The sequence below is a fragment of the Desmodus rotundus genome, chromosome 4, assembly GCF_022682495.2.
Source record: "Desmodus rotundus isolate HL8 chromosome 4, HLdesRot8A.1, whole genome shotgun sequence".
In the NCBI taxonomy this organism is placed as follows: domain Eukaryota; kingdom Metazoa; phylum Chordata; class Mammalia; order Chiroptera; family Phyllostomidae; genus Desmodus; species Desmodus rotundus.
Genome location: NC_071390.1, coordinates 97839204 through 97865232, shown reverse-complemented (window position 1 = coordinate 97865232; position 26029 = coordinate 97839204). Strand labels below are relative to the sequence as shown.

General features: G+C 39.7%; 1 long non-coding RNA gene across 12 annotated transcripts in view; it reads right to left on the bottom strand.

The window, feature by feature from the left end:
• Positions 1-624: 624 nt before the first annotated feature.
• Positions 625-26029, bottom strand: part of LOC123478123 (uncharacterized) — a 70071-nt gene continuing 44666 nt past the window's right edge. For 11 of the 12 annotated variants that reach the window (XR_008426664.1, XR_008426666.1, XR_008426668.1 and 8 more), the window contains one exon: positions 19874-23638. This is a non-coding gene — a long non-coding RNA (uncharacterized lncRNA). Of the gene's footprint in view, positions 1262-19873; positions 23639-26029 lie in introns of those variants that run through there. The other variant, XR_008426671.1, reaches the window with a different exon arrangement.

Sequence of the window (26029 nt, the reverse complement as noted above, 5' to 3'; positions counted from 1 at the left end):
TAATTTTTGCAACCTCCTCATCCTTGGGCAATCCTTGAAGTCATGGACAAACCTCCTGAGTGTTTTCTTCCAGATGCCAGTCATATACTCCTTGGTGGCACCACCCAGGCCCAAGGGAGGTTCTGGAGGCAGTCATAGATGTTGTAATCCTTCCAGAATTGCATCCAATGTATTCTCAGGGTCTTCCTCAGCTGTATCAATAGCCTGGGCAAAGGTCCTCCTCAGGTCATAGGCCTTAAGAACGGATATAACTCCTTGATCCATTGGTTCAAAGAGGTGGTGTTTGGAGGGAGAAAATCACTTTGATACAGGGATAAAGATCACCAATAAAAGGAGGGTGTCTGAGAGCATTATCAACAATAAGCTAAATCTTGAAAGACATGTTATGCTCTAAAAAGTACTTCTTCATTTTGCTGGCATAGCAATTCAGGAGGGCATCTTGGAAAAAGGGCTTGACCATCCGTGACTTCTTATTGCTCCTGCAGCGCACTGGCAGTGTGTGTTTATCAACGTGCTGGAAGGCCCGGGGTTCTCCTGGGGCCGGATCACGGAGGGTTCCCATCTGCAGTCTGAAGGGGCATTGCCCCATGCAAGACTGTTAACCTGTCCTTAAAAGCCTTGAATCCTGGCATGAGCTTGGCCTTTTTATGGATGAAAGTCCTTTCAGGCATCACATTTCAGAATAGGGAGCTTCGATCCATATTGAATATTTGCTCTGGCAAGTAATTTCCTTCCAGAATCAGCTTATCGAGAGCTTCCAAAAATTCTTCTGCTGCCTGCATATCAGCATTCAAAGACTAACCACTCACTTTTACATTACGAAATAAATAATGATTCTCAAATTATTTAAACCACCGAGAGCTAGCAGTCAATTCAGTATCACAGTTGGTTCCAGGCTCTTCGTCCAACATCCCAAACAAACCTTTTGCTCTGGCCGTGATCGTCATGACACTAAGGGAAATATGCTCCTCCTTCTGGTCTCCAGTCCAGGTCATTGTACGTTTCTCCAGGTCTGACACAGGCCCTTCACCATGAGGCAGACACTTTAACAACTTGCATCACTTTGTTCTTGTTCTTCAAGGTCATTGCCATGGTGGAATGGGACATACCCGACTGGCAAGCAGTGACCACCACTGATTTTCCACCTTCGTAGTTCTTAATCACTTTTAATTCTGTTTCCAGGCCGATTGCTTAATGTGGCCTCTTACTGGCAACATCAGCAGTAGAGTTTGTATACTTAGGAGCCATGATGAACAAAACACTGTGAAATTAAATCAAACACAAGAGAAAATGATGTAATCAAGAGATATGGTAAACACAAAGAATTTTTTTTTCTTTCAGTTTTTGAAATTTATTTTTCAATTGCAGTTGACACACAATATTACTTTAGTTTCAGGCATCCAACACAGTGATTAGATATTCGTATTCCTTATGAAGTTATCACCCCAGTAGGTCTAGGTCCCATCTGACACTGTGCATAATTATTACAATACTGTTAACTGTATTTCCTATGCTGCACTTTGCATCCCCAGATCTGCTGTAGCTTTGTTGATCTCTCAATTGTTTGTATCTTTTCTTTCTTATTTATTTCTTTAAAAATATATATATATATATCTTCCTTTTACTTTCTTTGGATTTAATTTGATCTTAATTTTTCTAGTTTCCTGAGGTAGAAAGTTAGTTTTATTTGAAATCTTTTTCTCATGTAAATTCTTTAAGTTTTCTATTAAGCACTGCTGTAAATAGAAATTTTATTAACTAAATTTTATTATGTTATATTTTATTTTTACTCAATTCAGATCATTTCTAATTTCCCTATGATTTTCTCTGCAACTAAGGTCCTTAAAATGAGATGCTAAATTTCCAAACAATTAAGTGTTTTCTCATTTCCTTTTTGTTACTGTTTATTAGCATAATTTCACTGTGGCAAGAGAGGATATTCTGCATAATTTCAATGCACTGAAAAATTTCTGACTTGCTTTATTTACCTGAATATGATCTATTTTCATTAAATGCCCCTTGTACACATAAACACTATATATTTTGCAGGTGTTTCATAAATGTAAATGTTGATTAGTAGTGTTATGTAACTTTTATATATTCTTGCTTTTTTTGCTTAATCTATCAATCAGTGAATGGGTCATATTAAAATCTGACTATTTTTATACGATTGTCTATTTATTTTGAATTCAAGTCGATTTTTGCTCCATAAGTTTTGAAAGTCTGTTAATTAGGTACAGACATAAATACTCATATTTAGGTCTTTAAAATGAATTGACTTTCTTTTAATTTAATATTTGATTTTATCTTTTTTACTGTATTTTTCTCCATACCCCTCTGCCCCTAACAATCACCATACTGTTATTCATGTCCCTGAGTCATTTTCCCTTTTATTTCCGTCTCTCCATGCCCTAAACATGCCCCAACCATGCCCCCCCCCAATAGCTGTCATCCTGCTCTCCATCTATGAGTCCATCTCTGTTTTCCTCGTTAGTTCAGTTTGTTCATTAGATTCCACACATGAGTGAAATCATATGGTACTTGTCGTTCTCTGACTGGCTTGTTTCATTCAGCATAATGTCCTCCAGGTCCATCTGAAACCGGAAAAGCCAGCGTGTGTGCTGCCTGTCACACACCAGACCCAATAAGCAGAGACAGGGATTGGATCTTTATGGGCGCTTTATTCAGATGGCCAGCAATCTGAAAAGATGACAAGTTTGTACCATAATGGACCGTCTTGCATTTCCTTTCAAACCAGCTTTTTTACAACAGAGAAGAGAGTGTGGTGAGGGGTTTTGAAATTCAGGGAAATTTAGAACACAATGGCTCGGATGTCTCCAGCTGTGCCCCAGGAGGTCAGCTCTCTCTCCAGGGAGTGGTGGGCCCTACCTGCAGTTCCTGAAACAATAACTTTAACATATGCACTACCCACTAGCTTATTAACTATTTACCTTAAAGTTTTCCAGCTCTCGAGTCCCCTATCACATCCATGCCATAGAAAGGGGTGAAATTTTCTTTTTTATGGCTGAGTAGTATTCCACTGTGTAAATGTCCCATAGTTATTTTATCTAGCGATGGACACTTGGGCTGCTTCTGTACCTTGACAATTGTAAATAATGCTGCAGCGAAAATAGGGGTGCTTCTGTTCTTTTGAATTGGTGTTTTGGGTTTCTTTGGATATATTCCCAGTAGGGGGAAAACTGGGTCAAAAGGTAGTTACATTTTTAATTTTTCGAGGTATCTCCATAATGTTCTCCACAGTGGCTGCACCAATCTGCATTCCCACCAACAGTGCAAAAGGGTTCCCCTTTATTCACATCCTTGGCATGCACTGACTTTTTATCATTATGACTGAAGACTTGTTTCATGCTGCTTTTATTCATTTATTTATTTAACTTTTATTGAATTGATTGGGGTGACATTGGTTAATGAAATCATTAGGTTTCAGGTGTACAATTCTATAATGTGTCACCTGTATATTGTAGTGTGTCTTCACCAGGCAAAGTCAAGTCTCCTTTTGTCACCATTTATCCCCCCTTTACCCTCCTTTCACCACCCTTCCTCTGCTAATCACCATAATGTTGTCTATGTCTATGAGTCTGGTTTTGTTTTGTTTTCTTAATCTCTTCACCTTTTTCACCCAGCCCCCCAACCCTCTTCCCCTAAAGAGTCAGTATCTTGATTGTGCATGATGCACAGCCAAAGGAATGTTTGAAAACAGAAATGAGGCAAGGGTAACAACTGGACAGATGCAAATGACTGAATCACTGCAGAGATGAGAAGTGCATGGGGACAAGGAGTTATTGATAATGAGATCATTATGGTATAACTGAAAGCTACAGGATGTTTCAAAAAATTTAACAAGATAATGATCAAAGCAAAGAGGTTCCTTTATACAGAAGGCACCATATACAAGCCTAAATTCTGCAAGTGAAAGATTTTCCCCCTCTGGTTACAGGGTTCCCTTCTTGCTCTAGGCTAGGCTGCAGCCAGAAAGATAATGAAGAACAATTGTGCTCACGATCTTTTCTTGTTAAAACGTTGAACACATTGTGTTTTAGTTCCCAGCACAGTACTCAGGTTCTGTTTGAACACATAGGGTAGCTGAAGCTTTCTGGGAAGAGGAGGTAGGGTTGCTGGGGATGGTGGGGGGGGGGCAGGAATGGTAGGGAGGGAAAGAAGGGGAGAGGAAAGGAGACAGAGGGAGAGGAAGCAGAGAAGAAAGAGGAGGTGGAGGGAGGTGAAGAGAGTCTCACAGGCAGTGAAGGAAGACAGGTCAACTCAAAAGAAAATAATAAATTGAGCTAATTCCAGTTACTGGATAGTTTAAATGGGAATTGTGGGTCAGTCAGGAGCCTAAACACTCATAGCAATTGTTCCAATCATTCTTAAACATTTGTGTAATTTAAAAATCTTAAACAAACTTTTGGATTATAAAGGGGGAGAAGAAGGCAGGGCTGCTGGGAATAAAAAAGAGCAGCTGCAAGAAGAGGAGGTTATGGAGATGATAAAATGTTATTGGTCTAAAATAAGGAAGCAAATCATTTATAACAGTTGAGGTGGAACCAGGATGCATGGACAAGTTTATGGCTCAGGACGCTGCACCGCCTGTGCTGTGTGTGGTGCCCACCCTGCCACAGGGACGGGCACGAGTGGGAAGTCAATGCTGCCCCGCACAACACCTCTGCCTCGGCTGTGACTTTAGTTCTTGTGAATGCTGTACACTAAAGATGAGCAATTATTTGGGTGCTGTTTACTTTAGTATCTTGTTATAAGATTTAAAACCAATTTTAACTATATCATGGTTTAGTAAGATCAGAGTTGGCCATGGTATCAAAATATACACAGGACACTTCTGAAAGGATACACGCAAAATTGTTAACAGTGGCAACTTGTGCTAGGGGGGTTCATGATGGACAGTTCTTTCACCTTTCATGTCACAGAGTTTTATAATTTATAGCAAAGTTTATTTTCAAATTTAACATTTTAAACATTTTTTCTCTTTCCTCCTCTACCCTTCCAATATGAAGTTTTTCTTGAAATTACAAAATGGATACATGCTTTTTATAATAAGTTATGGTAATTTATTTAATTAATTTCTATTGAGAAAATTTTAAGTTGTTTCTAATTTTTTGCAAGAACAAACACTGTTAAGATGATTATATTTGAATGATTACATGTGTCTGTATTAACGTAGGATAAAATCTTAGAATTACTGGGTCAAAGCATTTGTGCACCTTTATTTTGAGAAATACTACTAAATAGCTTACTAAATGTTGTGGGAATTTATAATTGCACAAAAATGAATGATTGTGCTAATTTTTCCTTACATTTACCAATACTGGATATTATTATTCTTTTAAATCTTGATTGTCTTATAAGTAACATCAATTTCTTCTCATTTAAATTGGAATTGAATATTAGTAATGGGAATAGTTTCATATGCTTACTGGTGGTTATGTTATTTAAAAAATAATTTGTAAGGGCTTTCTATGTAAAGTGATATTTACTCTCTATCATACATGTTGAAAATGTTTTCCTCCAGTTTGTAGTATCTTTTACCTTTGTTTATAAAATCTTTTCACATAAAAGTATTGTGGTTTTATGTAGTCAAATGTGTCCATCTTTTTCTTTAGGGTTTCTGGGTTTTACATTATGATTAGAAAGAATTATAAAAATATTCTCATCTATAAAATTGCCGTCTTCTTCGTGAAGAGTAACACTCAAAATCTAGTTCTGAAATTTATAGGACTGTTTTACAGAGCTCTAGGTAATCAAATTGACAGAGAATATGAGCCAGCTTAAAATTTTTTTATAAATTATAAAATTGTTTTAATAGAAACCTACCTTTTGTGCATATCATTTCTTCTTTATCATTCTAACATTACAGTCTCCAGCGACAATCACATGCTACTCAGAAGGCTAAGTGAAGGTTAAAAGACATTTCTATGACAAAAAAGGGTGAGTTCTCATTTTGCCATTCCTGTTGTGAATAGACTACCAGGTGCTCTCTCTCTTTAGCGAAGGGGTCATGTTCTGCAGACCATTTACCGGCACATCAGTTTGTTCCCATGGAACCAGCCAGTGAAGATGGAGATACGCCTCGGCGTCGGAGCTGCTGTGAGTAGCAATCTGGATAGTGCATTCCTGTGTCTACCGCCACCAAGAAGGCACTGCTGGACAGCACACTAATACTGAATGAGCCACACTGCGCTTTTCCAAATGAGTGTGAGGTCGCCAAAACTTGGAGAGAGACAAGAATATATAAACTGCTATCAGTTACTAAATTTGATCATTTTATACAGTTATGTCTGGCCATTTTCCTATCCCAGCATGTGTAAACCCTACCTATCCTTTAAGGTTCAGCTCTTTCTCTGTCTCTATATGTCTACTTCAATCTTCCTATGTAGGATTCACATATCAATTTTCTGAATTTTAATGCTCCTTTATGTGCACAACTCTTCCCCAAGCATCTATTTCTACCTTACTTTGCAGTTATTTCAATAGTCATGACTTATTCTTATTAGAATGTAGATCCAGTGGGGAAAAGACGTTTGTCTACATGAACTTGACATTTCCTCACAGTGCTCACTACAATGATATGACTCTTCCTCCTCTGAATAGGTACAAACAATTAAACTACATTAGGGAGAAATATGGGGTCTGCCCAGAAGGTATACAGTCATGTACTATGAAAAATAGAGACAGTTACTGAAGAAGACACAAGATACAAGAAACATTGCACACAGGACAATGACACCTCAGTGCCCTTCAAAGTAGGTGCTTTGGGACCTCACACAGTTCTCTTGTTCGCCATCACCTGCCCTGTTGTATTTTCCTAACTTTTATTGGTGGTCTGAAATCTCTTCACTTTCAAAGGTGATTTTCATTTCAGGAAAAGCCAGAAGTCACTGGGCACCAAATCTGGGCTGTGGGGGCGTGAATCATCTGGGTGATTTGATGTTTTGCCACAAACTCTGCACAAGATGTGATGCGTGAGCAGGCGTGTTGTTGTGATGAAGCAGCTAATCACCAGTTGCCCATAGCTGCAGCTTTCTGAATCATCCAAATTGTTTGCATAGTTTCCAAGGAGGAATGTTCAAGCTTAACACAAAATCTGATGCAGATTCATTGCTCTACTCACTCAGTCATTTTGAATGTGATGGCCACACAGTGCACATGCTCACTGGATGGCGTCTCCCACCCCCACGGACTAGCACAGTGAAGTCATCACTGTTGATGCACATTCCAGTCCACTCTCCTTGGCTGCCAGTTTACGTGGCTATTACATGAACCGTTCTCATTGTATTAACAGTGGCTGGACTTTTTCTATACATACCTCATACAAAATTTCAAAATTAAAACTTGGGAAAACAAAGGCCAGTAAAATTACTGAAAATCTAATAGCTAACCTAGGTGATTCAGTTGGAATGGCTAGCAAACAGAAAAAAAAAAGCCTAAACTTAGTGGGGTTTTTTTTTCACTTTTTCTGTCTGAATATCTGAAAAAAAAAATCTTGGACTGTTCTGACTTACAGTGATCTGTTTTGCTCTTTAAGGCATTATTCAATAACCAAAATAATATAATTTTATTTTATAAATTAAATTTTAAGTCACAGCAAATAAGAACACAAAAATAGTTCATTGAGTTAGGAAGAAGAGAAAAAAATTAACATGTCTAACAACTGATTTGTGTTTTAAAATTTATGATTAGTCTTTCCATCTGGATGATATTTGGTCATTGATATTGCTGGTTCAGGCAAGCTCACACTTCATATAAACACAACTAATCTTTTTGTTAAGTTGATTTTTTATTGTACTTTTCCATTAAAATTACCCCTCCTATACCCTCTTCTACCTTCACCCATTCCTTCCCTCACCATCAGCACACCGTTTGTCCTTGTCCATGAGTTCTTTCTCTTTTTTTCCCTTTTTGCTTGAGCCCTCCACCCCCGAGCCACCTCCCACCCCGTCCTCAACCAGAGCTCTCAGCCTGCTCTCTATGACTCTGTCTCTATCTTGCTTGTTAGTTTTAATGTTTTTTCACATAAATTTTCGGTCTAATATAGTAACTGTAGAGCAGAACCATAATTTTTTTGTATTAAAACAAGATTTAATTTTCTCAAGTAGGAGTGAAAATGGTATTTTATATTGTGATTTTATTTGAACCACAGGGGTTGGTTTGGAATTCTTTAAAATCTATGTTGCAGCCACACACACCTCCTGGGTGTGTTTGAATCAAAGCAATGTGATTATCTTCAGTGAAAAAATAGCTAATTAAGTTGCTATCATTTCTTAGTCATCAATAGAGAATAACCAATAATTGATTTGAGAAGGGAGGGAGAATCTTATATAAGCTGATGCTGATATTTTTAAAAAAATATTTTATTGAATCTGTCTCCTGATGATTAAAATAGAAATTCCTGTAGCAATTATGGACTCTTTTATAAATGACTGTTTCATAATTTACAGCTTGCCAGGAGCATCTTTAACATGTGTGTAATTCACTCTCCTGGTTCATTTCCATCCCATCCTCTCCCACTCTAACTGTCACACATGTGAAGTGCTCTGAGCTGAGAATATATGTTACCCTTTGACAGAGAAACTGACCTACCATACAGAGAATACTACAAAGGAATTCCATAGGTCAGGTGTCATATTTCATTTCTAATAACTGGTTTCAGCATCTTGCCTTGTCTGCTGGTTTTCTATCCCTATCTTAATTTCTCTGAACTATCAAAGTTATATGGACAAACAATGAATAAATTTGAATTTTAGTTCCTTTTCTATTTATTTTTCTCCTCCTTTAGTAGGGATACCAATGATCTCTAAAATACCCAAAATGTGGGTATTAATAGATAAAAAAAAAAAGGAAAATGATTTGGACACATATTAGCCCCAAATCCCTCCCTGAACAATAAACAGTTAAACATAAGACAATATTAAAATTTCTGCATCTGGTAAAAAAATATGCAATTCAGCTGCAATGTAGCTCTTATCTTTATTAGTAGTACCAGTTACATTATTAAGTAGGCATATTTCTTTTCTTTTGTGCCTGGTTATTTGGGGCTGAGGAAAAGTATGTAGCCATATTAATACCTTTGGGCCTATCTGGGCGTGGGGTATATTTCCAGGAAGATAATAGGAAGATAATTTGTTTGCTAAAAATGTGTTGCCTGCATCCTCCCTTCCCCGCCCTTTTCAATGCTCTGTACTTTGCCAGGTTTCCCAACATGCACTTGGGGACAGGGCAAGGCATGAAGGTGAGGAAAGAATATGATCAATCGACAAAACTGCAGAAGACATTGTATCACAGTGGGCTAGCCGGAGAGCCACAAACATGGAGCGACTGCAGAGATATGATGCTCAGGCAGCATGCAGGGCACACTTGATGGTTAGCCATCATGAATTCAAAGTGAAACCAGTCAAGGTCAGCTGCACTGAGGGACTGGATTACGCACTGACTTAGATTTAATTACATTGTGGTTGGCCAAGTGAGGCCTTCAAAAGGAACTAGATATGGGGGTATAGGAGGTTATAAAAGGGAATAGTTACAGTAACTGACTATGCAATTTAACCTTACCAGGGGAAATATGAAGTAGTGGTGGGGGGTGAAAGAAAATGAAAATATGATGGTGGACAATCCCAGTTTTGTGAATGAGAGGCTAAGGTAAGACAGGGGACAAGATCCCTGGAAGTGAGAAAGTCAATGAACGGTTTCACATTCTGTTAAAATTGTCTGTTTCTACCACTAGATCACAGTTTCTCAGCCTTGATGATTGACATTTTAGACTTCATAATTCTTTGTTGTGTGGTGGGGGGGGGTAGGGAGCAGAAGGCTGTTCTGTTTATGATGTAGGATGTTTAGCAATGTTTTTGACTTTTATCCACTTGATGTCAGTAGCACTTTCCCAGTGGTGACAAATCAAAACTATCCCCAGACATTATCCCCTGGAAGATAAAATCAGCCTTGAGTGAGAACCATACCACTGAACCATGGGTTTCTTATTAGGAATCTACCTTTTTTGTTATTATAATACTAGTGTTTAAAAAATTCTTGGGCACATAGTAAGGACTCAATAGATGAGTGCTGAACTAAATATTTTTAGTAAAAGCCAATAGGTGCTATGTTGAGGTCTCCAAGATCACTCCCAGGTTTGGTGATTTACTTGGAGAGCTCACAAGACCAGCATATACTCATATTCACAGCTATGATTTATTATAGCAAAAGACACAAAGCGAATCAATCAAAGGAAAAGGCACATGAGGTTAAGTCTGGGGAAAATCAGACTTCTGGGCAATTCTCTGGACATGCTTCAGAGAATTCTCTCCTCGTGGAGTCTCACATGGTTCCCCTAATTCCCCCAACAAGCATTTGTGACAATGCATTACTGGCCGTTCCCAACCAGGAAAGCTTGTTTAAAAACTCAGATCACAGGGTTTTTGGAGGCTGGTCATGAAGGTACCCTTTTCTTGGCACCCAAATTCCAAACTCTCAGAAGAAAAGCAGGCATTCAGGGTAAACTATATTTTTTCCACATTTTAAGAAAAGTGAACCATTTTTAACAGTTATAGAAAAAGTGAGAACCCTCCATCTAGAAACCCAAGTTCCTAGACACTATAACTAGGGGGTCAACTTTTGTAATCAAGACTTTCAAAGGCTAGAAATCGGGTCTGCTGTGCTAACTCTTTTCTGTATGGGGGACTTAATGACACACTACCTAGTAAAAGAATGAAATTTCCACCTCATTCCTTTTCAAGACTCTTTATCCCTGCCCCATCTCCCATCTTTTTCTTCTACATTAATTTGAGAGAGAGAGAGAGAGAAGGAGAGAGAGAAATCTAGTCCAACATAACACTGCTGTGCATTCCGCATTTCTTTAGAAAGCAGTTCAGGGATCATTTATTGTGTATAAGGAATAATGACAGGAATCCTCTAACTCTCACTCCAACCTGGCAAAAAAACCCAAAAGATTCTTCATGTTAGTTCATATAGGTAGAAAATAGGAAAGAGGGGATTTTATTTGCATACCCTGTCATAGCTGCCTTAGGCCTAGGGCAAAATATACTTAATAGAATAAACTTGTTCTTGAAAGTAGGGTTTATTGGAGTGAAAACATTAACATTAATTATTTGATTTGTTGGCCAGATAAAAATATTGTTCAGTTATTTAAAGCCCTGTCTCAAAAAAAATCATAGATAATTAACAATTCTCATAATGACAAAGAGTTTATAGTAAAGTTTATATTCCACAGGCCACAGCAGAGAACAGAGAAGCTTCAGGAAGGAGAAGTGCTGAGCTGTTTTCTGTGAGTCCCCCTCTTGCTCAATAAAAAATGCCCTCTTAGAAGCTCTAATAGTAATAAAAAATATGGGAATTCAGCAAACTAAAAAGCTGCTTTACAGCAAAGGAAATCATCAATGAAATGAAAAGGCAAACCAGCAAATGGGAGAAAACATTTGCAAATTGTGTAGCTGATAAAGGTTTAATGTCTAAAATATATAAAGAACTCATACAATTCAAAACAAAAAAACTGATTAAGAATGGGCAGAGGATCTGAGTAGACATTTTTTTTTCCAAAGAAGACGTACAGATGGTCAACAGGTAAATGAAAAATATGCTCCAAATCATTAGTCATCAGGGAAATGCAAATTCAAGCCACAATGATATATCACCTTACAGAGTGGCTATTATCAAAAAGACAAAAAATAACAAGTGTTGACAAGGATGTGGAGAAAAGGGAACCCTTGTGCACTATTGGTGGGATTATAAACTCACGTAGCCACTGTGAAAATAGTAGGGAGGTTTCTCAAAAAATTAAAAGCAGAACTGCCATATATTCCAGCAATTCCTCTTCTGAGTATTTATCTCAAGGAGATGAAAAGACTGATTCAAAAAGATATCTGTACTTCCATGTTCATTGTAGCATTACTCACAATACTCAAGACATGAAAACAACCTAAGGTCCTTTGATGAATGAATGAAGAAAGTGTGATGTGCATGTGTGTTCAGAACAAAATGTTATTCAGCCATAAGAAGTTGGAAATCCTGCTGTTTGCAACAATATGGGTGAATCTTCAGGGAATTATGCTGAGTCAAAGAATGACAAATAATGCACGATCTCACCTCTATGTGAAATGTGAAATCAAGAAAATTAAAAAGCAAGACCCTCCTTCCCCCATAAAAAATACAGAGAACAGATTGACATCAGTGGCTGCTGAAGGCAGGCAATAGGGGGTGGTGAAGTGGATGAATAGGGTCAAAAAGTACAAACTTCCTGTTATAAAATAAGTCATGGGAATGTAATGCACGGCATGGCAACTATAGTTAATAATACGGTATCGAATATTTACATGTTGATGAGAGTAAATCTTAAAAGTTCTCAACGCAAGGAAAAACGTTGTAACGAGGCACGATGATGACTGTTGAGACTCGTGATCATTTCACATGTTCAAATATTAAACCGTTATGTTGTAAACCAGTGTAGTGCTATGTCAATTATACCTCAATAAAAATAAAGACTAGGAAAAATATTCTCTAATAAAGTGCAAGTAAGTAACAAAGTATATTTCAGAAAAATTTTGAAATATGCTCAAACTTTATAGAGGTAATTCATTTATAAAATAGTCAGTTCCATGGTCACCAAGAGAAGGGAATTAGATAGACCTCGGTTAGGATCCAGGATCCCTCACCCTGGCAGTCACCACTTCTGAGCCGGGAACAAGGTCTCTAAGCTTCAATTCCCTCTCTGTAAAATGCAGTTACAAGAAGGCTCCCTGCTTCCTAGGTACTGAATAGCAAAGGAGACAATACACAGAGGCGCATCGTCTGGCCTGGTAGCACTGGCCCACAGTGCATTCTCAAATTTCAGCTCTTATTCCACTGGCACATTATTTGCTATTGCTATTAAGTATCCGTGCACTCGTTCAAAAAACTTCTACTTGACACTAGACCTTGCTCTAGGTTGTAGAGACATATCCGTGAACAAGAGTGCACTGTGAGGATGGACGCCTTGACTAAGAATCTAATGGGCAAATGAGTATGTGATCAAAGCAGTGATTACTATGATGAACAAAGAGAACAAGATAATGGAAACATAACCCATAAATTACTGGGATACGTCAGTGTGTTAGATGCTGGTTTGAGGACCCTGTAAATGAGCACGTAAGGCATATGGGTCTATCCTATTTTATAAAAAGAAATATCAGTAGAAATAGCCCTATAAATGACTAATTATGCATGTTGTTAATGTATGAAAGATCGATAACCACTTATTCAGATTGCATCGACAGGAGGAAGGGGTGGTACTTTCTACCTCTTTCCCTAGATTCACAGATTGGGGTTCACATGTCACTTTTACTGTTTTGAGAAAATTTTAATTAAAAAAAGTTAAAAAAAATTATTTCCATATAAGGAAATTATTTCAAAAGTCCTCAGGAAACGTGATGTATGTTTGACCAAGATATCAGAGGAAGAGAAGAAACAGTAAGAATTCTCAACAGTCATTGCTTGTACCTGGTAATGCGCAGGCAGCAAGAAAGAGAAGGGGTCAGGGAGGACCAGACTTCTGGCTGACTTGGCGGGGGCCCTGAGCTCACCGGAGAACGCACGAGCACCGCGGAGTGCTCAAAACTGAGGGACTGGGATTTGGCCTTTGAGCTTGTTGACCTTAGGCACCTACAGGACCTTAGAGAGGAGAAGGATTTTTGACAAGATGGCTCAATCTCAGGGGAGACATCAAGACTGCAGGTAATACCGACTGTCAGAGTTTACCATTCCTTTAGTCGTGTCTGCTCCGTGGCAGGCACTTGCTGGCCACCCCGTGTCCTCTACGATCACTCCTCCACTTAGCTCCAGACTCCTGTGCCCCTACCTTATGCCTTGTGGTTACAAATGACTTCAAGCTATCCCACAATCTCCTTTTCAAGCTACCTGCTGTGCTCATCACTCCTTATCATCCTCATTTCTTCCATTGGGTGCTCTGACTCCAAACATTCCTTTGCCTCACTGCAACCTCCAATTCTACAGCCTTTGCATTGTCCATTCTTTACCCTCTCATGGTCTCACTTTGCCTCTTACCTTGTTTAAATTCCCACCGTTCTCCCTTGATGACTCCTGCAGAGCCTTACTTTCTGTCCGTTCCCCTGAAGCTAGGGGCTTTCAGGTGACTCATTTCTGGCCCATAAACTGTCAGGAGAAACCTGGTGGGTTTGTGAGCATATGTGTGTGTGTGGGGTGGCTTGGGGGAAGTTTGGGTGTGTCTCCTTCCTCCCCACTTTGTCCTGTTTTAAATGAAATCATGATGGCTAAACCCTTGGAAAACTTGTTGCAACCACGAGAACTGCCAGGATGTGGACGTGATGCACGGCAGCAGCTGAACCAAAGGCGGCAGCTGCATTCCTCTGGGTGTCTTATGCAAATGCAACCTCTATTTGAGTCAGAAAGCATTCCTAAGGAATATGCCCCACAAAAAATATTTGCTGAATCTGTGTCCTTTAGAGTGTTTTGTGTTATGATGAATGTTTTTCACCAATATTCTGCCACAAGCAATGGGGAAAGCTTATGTTTAACAAAAGAAAAACAGATTTAGATCTAGGTTTTAGAAAGAGCTCTCAGTTGGATGCACAGAAGATTTCAAAAGACATCCTCTTCCTTCCTTTACATATCTCTTTCCTCCTTGCTCCGTGTGGTCTTGGTGGGGGTTAGACACAGTCCCTAGCTCTATGGTTCTAATAACTACTCCAGGGAATGATATGTGTACCAAGTAGGGCCAATCAGAAGCTATCCTTAATCAGAGCCAGAGGGGAAGGCTGAGTCCTGGTTCTGGCATCATGGAGCTATGGCACTGTGAAGTCCCGTCACTTAGGCCATGCCACCCACGGATGATGCTGGGTTCTCTGGAAGTAGACAGAAATGGAGTTTGGGGTGCAGGTGTTTATTGGGGATCAACCCCTGTAAAAGAAAGGGAAAAGACACATAGTAGATTGCACTGCAGGTTTGGCAAAGCCTCAACCAACCTGTCAGGGAGCTCTGGGGTGAATAAAGCCCATTGGTGTTCTGCAGGGACCTAAAGTGGCTGGCCAGCTTCAATCAGTCACCAGGTATGTGCTACCATGAGAAAGGTGTGATCTCAAGTGAGGTGGTACCCTGCATGCAGATAAGGCATCAGAGAGCTGGGGGCTGGGGGCTTGCTGTATTCCCTGATGCTGGCTAGGGGTCCTGTCTGGAAGAGGGTTTTGGCCAGTGCATCTCCATATCTGCCATTCTTACCATGTGGGGAAGGTCTGCCTGCAGTAGGTGAGAATGGGTCCAATGTATTGACAAAACCAGAGCTGAGGGAAGGAGAAAAAAATGCAAAATAAGCTTAAGTCTATAGACCCAACTGCAGCTGAGGCTGGAACTGCTCTCACCAGTCTTTGTTGCGTGAGCCAGTGCGTTCCCTTTTTGGTTTAGCTATTTTGGTCATGTCAGTAAGAATTTTAAAAGTTCTGTTGAAGGCAATCATTGGTTTGAAAGAGTAATACATGGTAGAGGGAACTTCATAGGGTTTGGGAAGAACTGATGAGGAACTGAGACGGTAGCAACGGTGTTGAAGTGTTCCATGGGAGAAGTGACAGGCCACAGTGGTCCGGCTGATGCAAGGGTCAAGGAGAGCAGGGATTCTCAGAGAAGTTCCCAGCATTTGGTTTAGCTGATATGAGAGGATAGAAAAGCTATTTATATTGATGGGAAACAAATGAGCAGGTGGGAAAGTGGGAGGAATATATAGGTTTAGATGTATAACATACTGTATTTCAAGTGCATGCAATGGACTTATTTAAAATCTAGAATGCTAGATAATAAATTTTCAATGAAAAATATCACTATTGACTGACAGGAAAACCTAACACAGCTGTTCAGTTGAGGAGTCCTTTTGGTTAGAAGAGCCTATTTGTGAAGCTAAATTTAAATCAGAAATTTGCTTGCATCAGGATAAATTAAGTTAAATGATGCTGTTTAATCGTTGTGAAGCTGTGCTATCCATCTTTACTACGAGGATAGATCTACCCAGAGCACTGGAATATTTTGTCACTTGGCTGGGATACTTGTGCTCTTGAATTAAGAGCAAAAACCTGGACAATATTTGAATCTTATTCACACAAATCTCCATTTATAGAAAATGACACCCAATAACCTTTCCCCTACATTTCAGTGTACATCTTTCTCTAGTGTCAATCCCTAATTTTACCGCCCATACAGGCACCTGTGTAGTGGACATGCAAGGAAGGCCAAAATAAGGGGGGAGCCCATGGTGGCCTGGTGCTTGCTTTATTAGATTTTATAGCCTAGAAATGAAGCTATGACATGCTATAGATAATTTTTAACATCTTCATTGTATCTCCCATATAGAATTGGCAGCTATCTATTTTGGAGGAATGAGTGACATGCACAACCTTGATATTGAAAATATGTAGTCATTTTAAAATTGGTATTATCGTGAGTTATCATGCTGCCCAAACTTTATACCTGTCCAGAAAAATGTATAGTCCAAACATAGAGACAAAAAAGTGTGTTGGATAATTGTGGGCATTAATGAGAATTTTTCATACCTTGTATCAGATCTTCATTATAGTACATCTACCTACCTCCTATTTTCAACTTTCTCCTTTCCCTCTGAACTCATGGCCCCTTATTTGTCATTGCCTCAGACTGTCTGAATGTACCTTCTACCTCCCTGGGACCTCTAGTCACTTCCCACTTCCCACTTTGCACTACATCTAAAACATGGATTCTCAATGGGAGAAGCATCACCCCCAGTGAGGCAAGCTATTAAATGCAGGATGGGCAAGAACGTTTTAGATTATTAGAATGTTTCTTGGTGTTTCAGAGAATTCTCTCCTAGTGGAGTCTCTCCTAGTGATATGGGCAGACATCACAAATTAAAGATGGTATTCTTTCCTGTTGAGCTCAATGCAGCCTCAGAATACTTTTACATGTTATTTCAACTAATATAACTTCTCTTAAGACAGTGTTTTACTCAGCCACAATAAATAATTGGAATTACCATAAAAGTTGAAAGCATTCAGCCCTCCTTGTCTTTGTTCATCCAACCATATTCCTTTTTTCTGAACCTATGTTAATGGAACATAATGTGTTTCAGACTAGGACATAAAGTGATTCATGAGCATCAGAAGGCAAGCACCCACAGCTTACAGGTATAGAGCAAATCCCCTGTGGTAAACAGACTGGGGATGTAATCCACTTCTAATACTTACCATCTGTACAATCTTGGACAACTCACCTACCTCCCCTGAGTCTTATTACCCTCCTCCTCCACTTTCTTTTGTTAACTGAAATGATAATACCAGCTTTGCAGGGTAATTATAATAATTAAAAATATATGACATGTCATGCATTTGGCTCACAGCCTGGCACATAGTAAGCATTCCAATTAAATCAGTATCTATCATCTTGAGATAATTATATTATATTATTAGCTAAATGTTCAGTGTTTATATTCTTTGGCTTCTCAACCAGCCTAACTTCTTGGAAGAAAGAATTATGTGCCATTTGCCATTTTCATCCTTTCCAGAGGTTAGCAAAATTCTAAGCACAGGGCTGACCTTCAGTAACAATTGAATGAATGAATCAATGTACCTGTAAACTTATAATTGCTCTCATGATATTAAAAAGATAAATTTGCCTATTCAGGTCAAAATAGCTATTAAATGCTGGTTTAGTAAATTTCTATGACATCAGACCTCAGTCTGTGGACTGTAGGTCAGGGCAGGTTCAAGACTCCAAGATCTATGTCAATGCATCTTCGAGTTCACGCTGCCACCAGGGTTTTAATTGGAGTTTAGGTCATAGGGGGAGCACGGTAACATGGTCAGGAGTTGGAGACCACGCAGTTTTACAGAGGAATGACAGCAGATTACAAGTTCTTAGTATCAGAAAAATAGGAGTTATTTAGGGAAAGGCAGGCAAGAAATACAGGTCCCCGTGGGGAGAACAGCACAACCGGAAACACATCGTTAAAGCAGTCAGCAGAGGGACAGCCTGACAATCAGTTGCTTTCAGGTTTATTTGGCATCACGCAGTAGAAGTCCAGCTATTGAGACTAATTTGGAGTAGGACTTGAACATTTAGAAAGGGATAGGAGGGGTAAGGAAGGAACCCAATTCTAAATGAAACTCAATAGGAATCAGTAAGTCCAGATAAAGACTCACTGCTGTAGATTAAACTAGCATAATTTTTTAGTTGAATTATGGCAATAATCTTCTTCATGGATCCTCCTCCCTCTGTTTTCCTCTTATTCTTTTCCATTCTCCACATGGCAGCCAAAATGAAATTTCCAAAATGTAAAAATTTTCCTACCATTTTCCCGACTTACACACTTCAATGGCTCCAAATTGTTCTTAAAAGACAAACTCTCTAACATGGCCTACCAGGTCCTGCAAAGTCTCGTCCTTCTTAATTCTCTGACCTCCAATGTTATATCACTCAGTGCTGTCACACTGAACTCTTTCTGGTTTCTCCAATAGGACACCTGCCATGGTTTTTCTTACTTCCAGGTCTCTGAAGGCTGTTTCTTCTGCCAGATAATTTTACCTTTTTTCTGTGCCAGGATAATTCTTTTAGCATCCTTTAGGTCACAGGTGGCAAACTCAAGGCCCTCGGGCCAAATTCGGCCCTCCACCTTATTTTATCCGGCCTGGCACCTTGTTTCTACCAGTGGCCGTGCTGAGCTCCTTGCCCCTAGTTAAGGAGTAGTTACATTTATACAGTCCTAAAATTACATTCGGCCCTTTGAAGGCAACCTCGAGGCTGATGTGGCACCTGGTAAAAATGAGTTCAACACTTCTCTGCTTTACGTCTTGATTAGAAGGCGTTTTATTCTGGGAAACTCAAAGTTTTCAAGTTTGGATTAGTCACTTTTTACTTCCTTCCACCCCTACACCTTCAATCTCCACCAGGGTAGGGATCATGTAAGACCTCTCCAGTTATTTCTGGGGTACAACACGCATATGGTGTTCAATAAATATTTGTTGAGTAGGTAAGTATATTCCGGAAGCTTGTTTATAAAGAAAAGGGCTGGTGTCTGGTTCTGTGCGATGACACTATAGGGCAGGTAGCTAGACTGGCCAGATGCTGAGCTTTGAACTACTGGACAGAATTATAGGAAATATCCTTGATTATATTCAGAGATTGGAAACAGGTGAATTAAGAGACCTATTCCTGAATGTTGAAGACATAGACTACAGAGCCAAGCAGACTTATATAAATGTTTTCTATGTTCTAGTTGTGGTTAACATGGAACCCAGTGGTTGCCTATGCATGATTTTTTCCCCAAGCTCCTAGTAGAGTGTTAATAATTTATTGTGAACTATATTAACATTAGCAATAATACTGAAAAATGGAGCTCATAATTATATCTTAGAATTTTTATACAATCAATACATATTCCATTAGTGAATGCTGATGGTCTTCCCCAAATCTAGATTAGTTTGTAAAACATTAAATGAATAAGTATTTTAGTCATTGACTGACAAATGCAATTAATGTGTGGGAAGAATATATGCACTATTTTGTCTTTCTTTTTTTTTTAATACTCTGAGGATATGTTTATTGATTTTAGAGAGGAAGGAAGAAAAGGGAGAGGGAAGAGGGTGAGAGAGAAAGGTTGAGAGAGAGAGAGATGTAAGAGGGAAACATTGATTGGTTGCTTCCCATACCTGTCCTCGTGCCCTGACTGGGGACGGAACCCTCATCCTGGGTATGTGCTCTGACTGGGGACTGAACCTGCAAACTTTTCGTGTATGGGGATGACGCTCCAACCGACTGAGCCACCCAACCAGGGCAGCACCATCTTTTCGTGACCAGAACTACCCAGAGCAATTTTCTACTCAGTTTTACTTGATCCTGTGTCTAAAATATCAATATTTACTTATATTAAAATTATATTTATAGTCAAATGTTTTTTTCATTTTACTGATGTTCCAAATCCTTGAATGATATAGCTAATATGAAGTATTTTGTCCTATTACATAAAAACAAAGTAGGGTTTATTGTCTCTGGAAGATATTTATCATGACCTTGATAAACTTTGACCCCTCTTGTGATGTCATTGCATCATTAACATTCAGGAGCATTAACATTTAATTAGTCACATACTTCCAAGGATTCTGCCGAATTCTCTCTACTGGTAATGTAGCATCGAGTTACTCCTGATTTTCTTTTTCCCTTTCTAACCTGATGGTGATGGTGGGAGTCCACTCACCCCAACTCTTAGTTTACCCCTCTTGAAAAAAGTCCTCTTGTTGGACAATCTCATAGCGCCCTATAGATTTTCTTTAAAGTACTTGTCAGAATATATGCACTTATTGGTTTATTATGTTTTATAATATGTTTTCACTGAGCTTATTAAAAATAAGCATGATAAAGGCAGAAGTTTATCTATTTGGCATGTCAGTTGTGTTCTTTATTATTTACCATAAGACCTGGCATATATCAGATTTTGTCAGAAAACAGTAATCACTCCAGTATTTTGAGTAGGAAGAAAATTAATGTAGAGCATTGAAACTGCGGAGCGAGAGGAGGTCTGGAAGACTATTTTCCATCAAATTTAAAAGTGCAGGGTGTCGGGACAGCCACTATCAGTGACCCCAGTTACAAGGAGTCCTGAAGTGGGTTCTTCTCAGGAGGACGGCTGCAGTTGCTGGAAGCGTCAGCTGATGATCTCAGCTGCCTGCTATCAGCAGGTGATTCCTGGGAGAGGCACTGAAAGCCAAGGAGTGCTGCCAACAATGACCTCATCTGCCTGCAAGCAGCTGCTGCTGAGAAAAATGGCTTCTCTTCAAATCTTTGTGAATGCCTCGTTCGCAGAAACTAAACCTGATACTGGAAAGGGATTGTGGGACATGTAGTTCTACAATACAGACAGATGAAAGTAAAGTTGATAAAAGGCAATTCAGCCCACTGATTCATTAGGAGAGACCCCCTTTTTTAGAGTAAAAAGGAATTAGACTGTAAGCTCCATGATGAGAGATACACTCATTTTTTTAAAAATCAATCTATCCCCAGCACCTGCGTGCCTCTGGCAGTGACAGTTAGCTGAGCAACACAGAATCACACCCATCCTCACTTCCACAGTGTACACTTGCTTCTGGGAAGTGGCTACCTAGCTACTTTTCCCAGCTTCCATTGCACCAAAGTGGGACCATTTACTGTAGGATGGAAGTGAAATGTATCTACTGTAAGCTGAGGCGGCTAAGAGTCAGGAACTCAATTCTCTGAGGTCTCTTTCTTTTGGCCTGTTGTCTGGCTGCAGGTAGGATATGGAGCAGAGGATTCTGAAGAGATCCTAGGACATGGTGGAGTCACTCGTGGAACTGTCTGGGACTTTCGTCATTGCTTGAATGAAAGCTGCTGACCGGATTCAAATGTCTGATGTGATTTTATGTATGAGAACTAAATCATGTAGCATCAAACCAATTAACATTTCAGGGTTGTTTGTTATAGCAGCTGGTCACTCCTAAGTGCTTAAGAAATATCCAGTGAATAAATTTAAACAACAACAACAACAATAACAAACAGAAAGGCCTGCTATGCCCTTTGCGAAGCCTGCCCAGGCTGTTGCTTGAGGATGAATGTCCCAACAGGCAAACTCCACTGTGCTACGCTCCTGTGTGCTAGTCCCCTTAACAACTCACACAGTCCCCAAGTGCTGTTCAGAGACATGACAAGGCTACTTCGACAACTAATTAGAAAGGATGTCCCATTGTTAGAAGAAATTAAAAACCTTTGTAACGGCTTTCTGATCAAAACATTTTAGAAAAAAATCATGAGAGTTGACAAGAGCTGTCATTCCTTAATATAACCAACTCACTTGATCAAAACCCAGAACTCCTATTAAGTACCTCCCTGCATTCTGCAGTTCCTACTTACAAACTGAGAATGCGTGAGGACACCAGGAGCCTCTGGCGTACCTCCAAAGTCACCCAAATCTTGCAACTGCATCAGGCATTAGAAACTGGGAGGATTATTATTTTCTGATATGTCTTCAAATCTCCCTACCAAATCACTTTAATCCGAGCAGCAGAGATAAAAGTGATAGACAGCAACAACAAAGGGATAGGCTCTATATTAAGTGCTTTAGGTATAACACCAGCTAATAATTCTACACGTGACAATAGCCTCATTATTATTATCTCAACTTTACTGATGAGGAAAATGCTGCTCAGAGAGATGAAGAGAAATATAAGGTCATACAGCTATTTAACACTTTTCTTTGATATAAAAAATAATTTATGCAGTTATTAGTCATTTGCCTGATACACTCACAACCGGGGTGAAGTTATGCACCTTTCTGCCAGGTCGTGTTGGGTCATTTTTTACTTTACTAAATATCCTGCTAAAGAATAGGTTATTTCTTCACATATATGGCAAAACTTTTCTCTTGACTGCACATTTTTACCTTTTATAATAATTTCTTTATTTCTGCATATTGCATTCATTAAAGAATTGATTTCTTTTTCCCCTTTGCTTTAAAAATCAGAGGTCATTTGATTAACCTTTCAGGATTAAGAAAATTTGCTTAAACTTTCTCATAGTATTCCAGTATCTTAAAACCAGAAATTAAAGGGACTTTCTTAAATGAAGTTTGATTATAACTATAAGTTTCAATTTCATACATATGGATATTATTTATGTCAAACCTTCACAAAATAAGACATAAGTTAAATGAAATAAAGTGAGAGCTTTCGGTTGGGGTACAAGCTAACCAGTCTCCGTTGATAGGACCCGATGACAACTGCTGCTGTCATGAACGCAATGGCCGTGATTTGTCCTCTCATTGCCAAAATTGCTCGCGTGCCCATTATGTCCACTCACCCTACTAGGTACTGACATATAAGAACAGTAATCTTTAGGGCAGCCCTGTGAGGTAGGTATTATTATCCCTATTTTACAGGAGAGTGAGTGGAGGCTAAGGAAGATTAGAAACGGTTTCCCACGGACATAGATAGGACTAGATCGTGGGAGAGATGAAACTTGAACCCAGTTTCAAGCCCTGATATCTTTCATTACACCATATTGCCTCTGCTAACTCATTTATGAAGGGACATGTGAAACAGTCCCATTTGCTCACCTAGAATCAAAGAGAAATGCTGAGGTGTATATTCACGTGGTTCCAGTATAATAAATAGCACAGGTTTCCAAACATATTGTAGTTTCCTACCTCTGTGTTTTCTCCTCCCTTCTTAACTCTTTTTCTGAGCTTCCTTCTTAATTCTTTTCTGCTGTATAGGTCCTTGTCAGCTGATAACACCCACACTATACTTTTATTGAGGTGGTAATAGTTAAATGCCTTCCAGGCAAATGCTTCTCTCATGAAGCCTTCCAAGATTACATCCATGAACATGATCACTTAAGTGAGTCTCCACAGGAGGTCTGAAGGAGTGGAAAGAAGAGCCAATGGATCAGGCAACCAGCTTAACTGACGGATGAACAGAGCAAACGTAATTCATTGCAGCTCCGTGGGTTCACTGAAGACTTAAGAAAAGGTACGACATCCCCATCTAATGATGAACGGCATTGATCCCAAAAGCATTGTTACTTCGACTCTATAATTTTATGAAACAGAAGCAGAGGAAAAAATCTGGAAAAGAAGCAAAAGTAGATTTGGTAAAATTGAAGGCTTTATTTTAACATTAAAACGTGACTTTATCCCCTACTGGGTGGCTGTTTAATTTCACTTCTTACCCCCCAAGCACTGCCCTCTCTCACATACACAGCTGTTCCCCACCCAGGAAGCTTGTGTACCAGCTCATCAGCCTTAGAATCTGGGAGATGAATTAACATATGGCTTGTTAGTTCAGTGATTCTACACATTGGAATCACCTGGGAAACCTTAACAATCCTCCCATCTGAGTTTCCTATTCAGAAATTCTGATTTAATTGGTCTGGTCATGGGGAATTTGAAAACCTCCCCAAACACTTCTCTAATGTGGAGCCAAGGCTGAGAGCTGGTAAGCAGCAGGGCTGGCTCTGGGAGCCTGGATCCCCAAGGCTCCCAGAATTCTCCTCAGAATTTGTGAGGTAGTATGACATTGACTAGACACTCTGCTATTTTCTCTTGTAATTTCTTCATAGTTTCTATATGTGTCTTTTCGTCTCTCTCTCTCATAAGAGTCCAAGACCCTTAAATGAGAAAGCAAGTGGGCCTCAAAAAAGAACTGTTTGAGAAATTGGACATTTTGAGACTGGCTGAAATAGGTAAGAATTTGTTCTTTGGCTTGACTGGGAAATGAATAGATTGGAGATGGTAGAAGATGAACTAGAGTGTGAGAAAATACAGTACAGTAGAAAAAATGAGCTTGGGATTAAAACACTTGGATTCATTTCTGGCTGTGCTACTTAGTGTATTTGACTGGGTCTTTGCCTTTACTAGTAGAATAAGAAAACTTGACTATTTGATTCCTGAAGTGTGTTTTAAGCTCTTCTCATTAGTAAAACAGGGAATGTAATTGAAGCTAAGAAAGCAGCATTTGGTTAAGGCTCCAGCCCTTCTTTGACTTAGGTTGGTTTGCAGAAATCTGGAGGAAATCTGCTTCTTTCAACACTTGCCTAGTTTCAGAAGGCCTCACAGAACCTCATGAGAAGGGTCTCTGACCCCAGATAGCAGCTTGGGAGCTTGTCCACTAGTCTTCGTCTCTCTGACAGTGACTTTGTCTTGACTCACATAGATTTTCTGCTCTATGGGTACAATTCCTTTACTTCAGAGATAACTTACCTGCACCATGACCTCCTCCCCTATGTTTACGTGGCATTTCTCTATTTTCTTTTCCACTTCTGGACACCTACAATTTCAACTGAAGGTGCTCAGCTAGGTCCAATCTACCCCGATAGGATGCTTCACCCCAGCTCCAGGGAATGGAGAATTCTGCTGCTTTGTCGGAGATGAAGGAGGTGCGCTGGGGTGGAGAGGTTGCTAGCACTTCTGAAACCTTTACAGAAACACCTGGGACTCTCAAAGCTGTACAGCTTCATGGACTGTATTTATTTACATTAAATGAGAGTGTATAATGAAGAGAGGACTGAAGGAAGCAGATCAGGAAAGCACATCTCCCCTGAAGAGACCACCGACAATAATGCTAGTAACTGACTATGATTACAATCATCTTTATGTGGGCACTGTGTAGAGTACTTTGCATACAGAAATTAGTTAACTTGCTGAGGCCATAGTTTGTAAAGGGCAGAAGTAAAACTTGGATTCAGCTCTGTCTTTGGACCCTGTGCATCCTTCACCACTCCACAAAACGGCCGCCAATGGGGTGAGCAGCTATTTCATTACTTTCTGAGGGTCTAGAATAAGAGAATGGGCACAGAGAGGAGTCAAAGTGCACAAAGTCACTTCCTGCCAGTGATCGGTGCTTAGAATCTGGAAGGAGGAAGATAGGAAAACAAAAATGAAAAGAATTCAGGGCGGGGCTTGGAGAAGTGTGCCCTCCACACCCTCACATCACACTGCTTGGGAGCTTGTTAGAAATGAAAATGCTTAGACCTCACCCCAGACCTGTCCATTAGAAAGAAACTCTGAGGGTGGACTGTGCAATCAACTTGAACCTGAACAAGTGCTTCAGGGGATGCTAATGGCCACTAATGTCCGAGAACACTGTCCTAGACGTGTCTTAGAAGGAGGTTTAGTTTTAGAACCACTCCTGAGTTCCAGATGCCATGCGTTTCCCTTCTCCTTGTTTCACTGGGGACATTGCTTATTTTCCTGCTACGCACCATCCTGCCTCAGTGGAGCGCAGCCCCGTGGGAGAGACAGAAGTAAAGTGACTGATAAAGCAGGCCTGTGCCTTCTCAGTGTTATGCAGATAAGCATCTATCAGACCTGACACTTTAGGAGGAATAGGAATGGAGGTTTCCTGCAGGTAAATATTTAAGCTGATTTTGAAGAAGCTTTAGGCCTTAGGTGGGTGTAAAAGAGGGGATAAGTGTGAGTGCTAAGTAGACAGAACAATGTTTGACAAATGCAAAGACT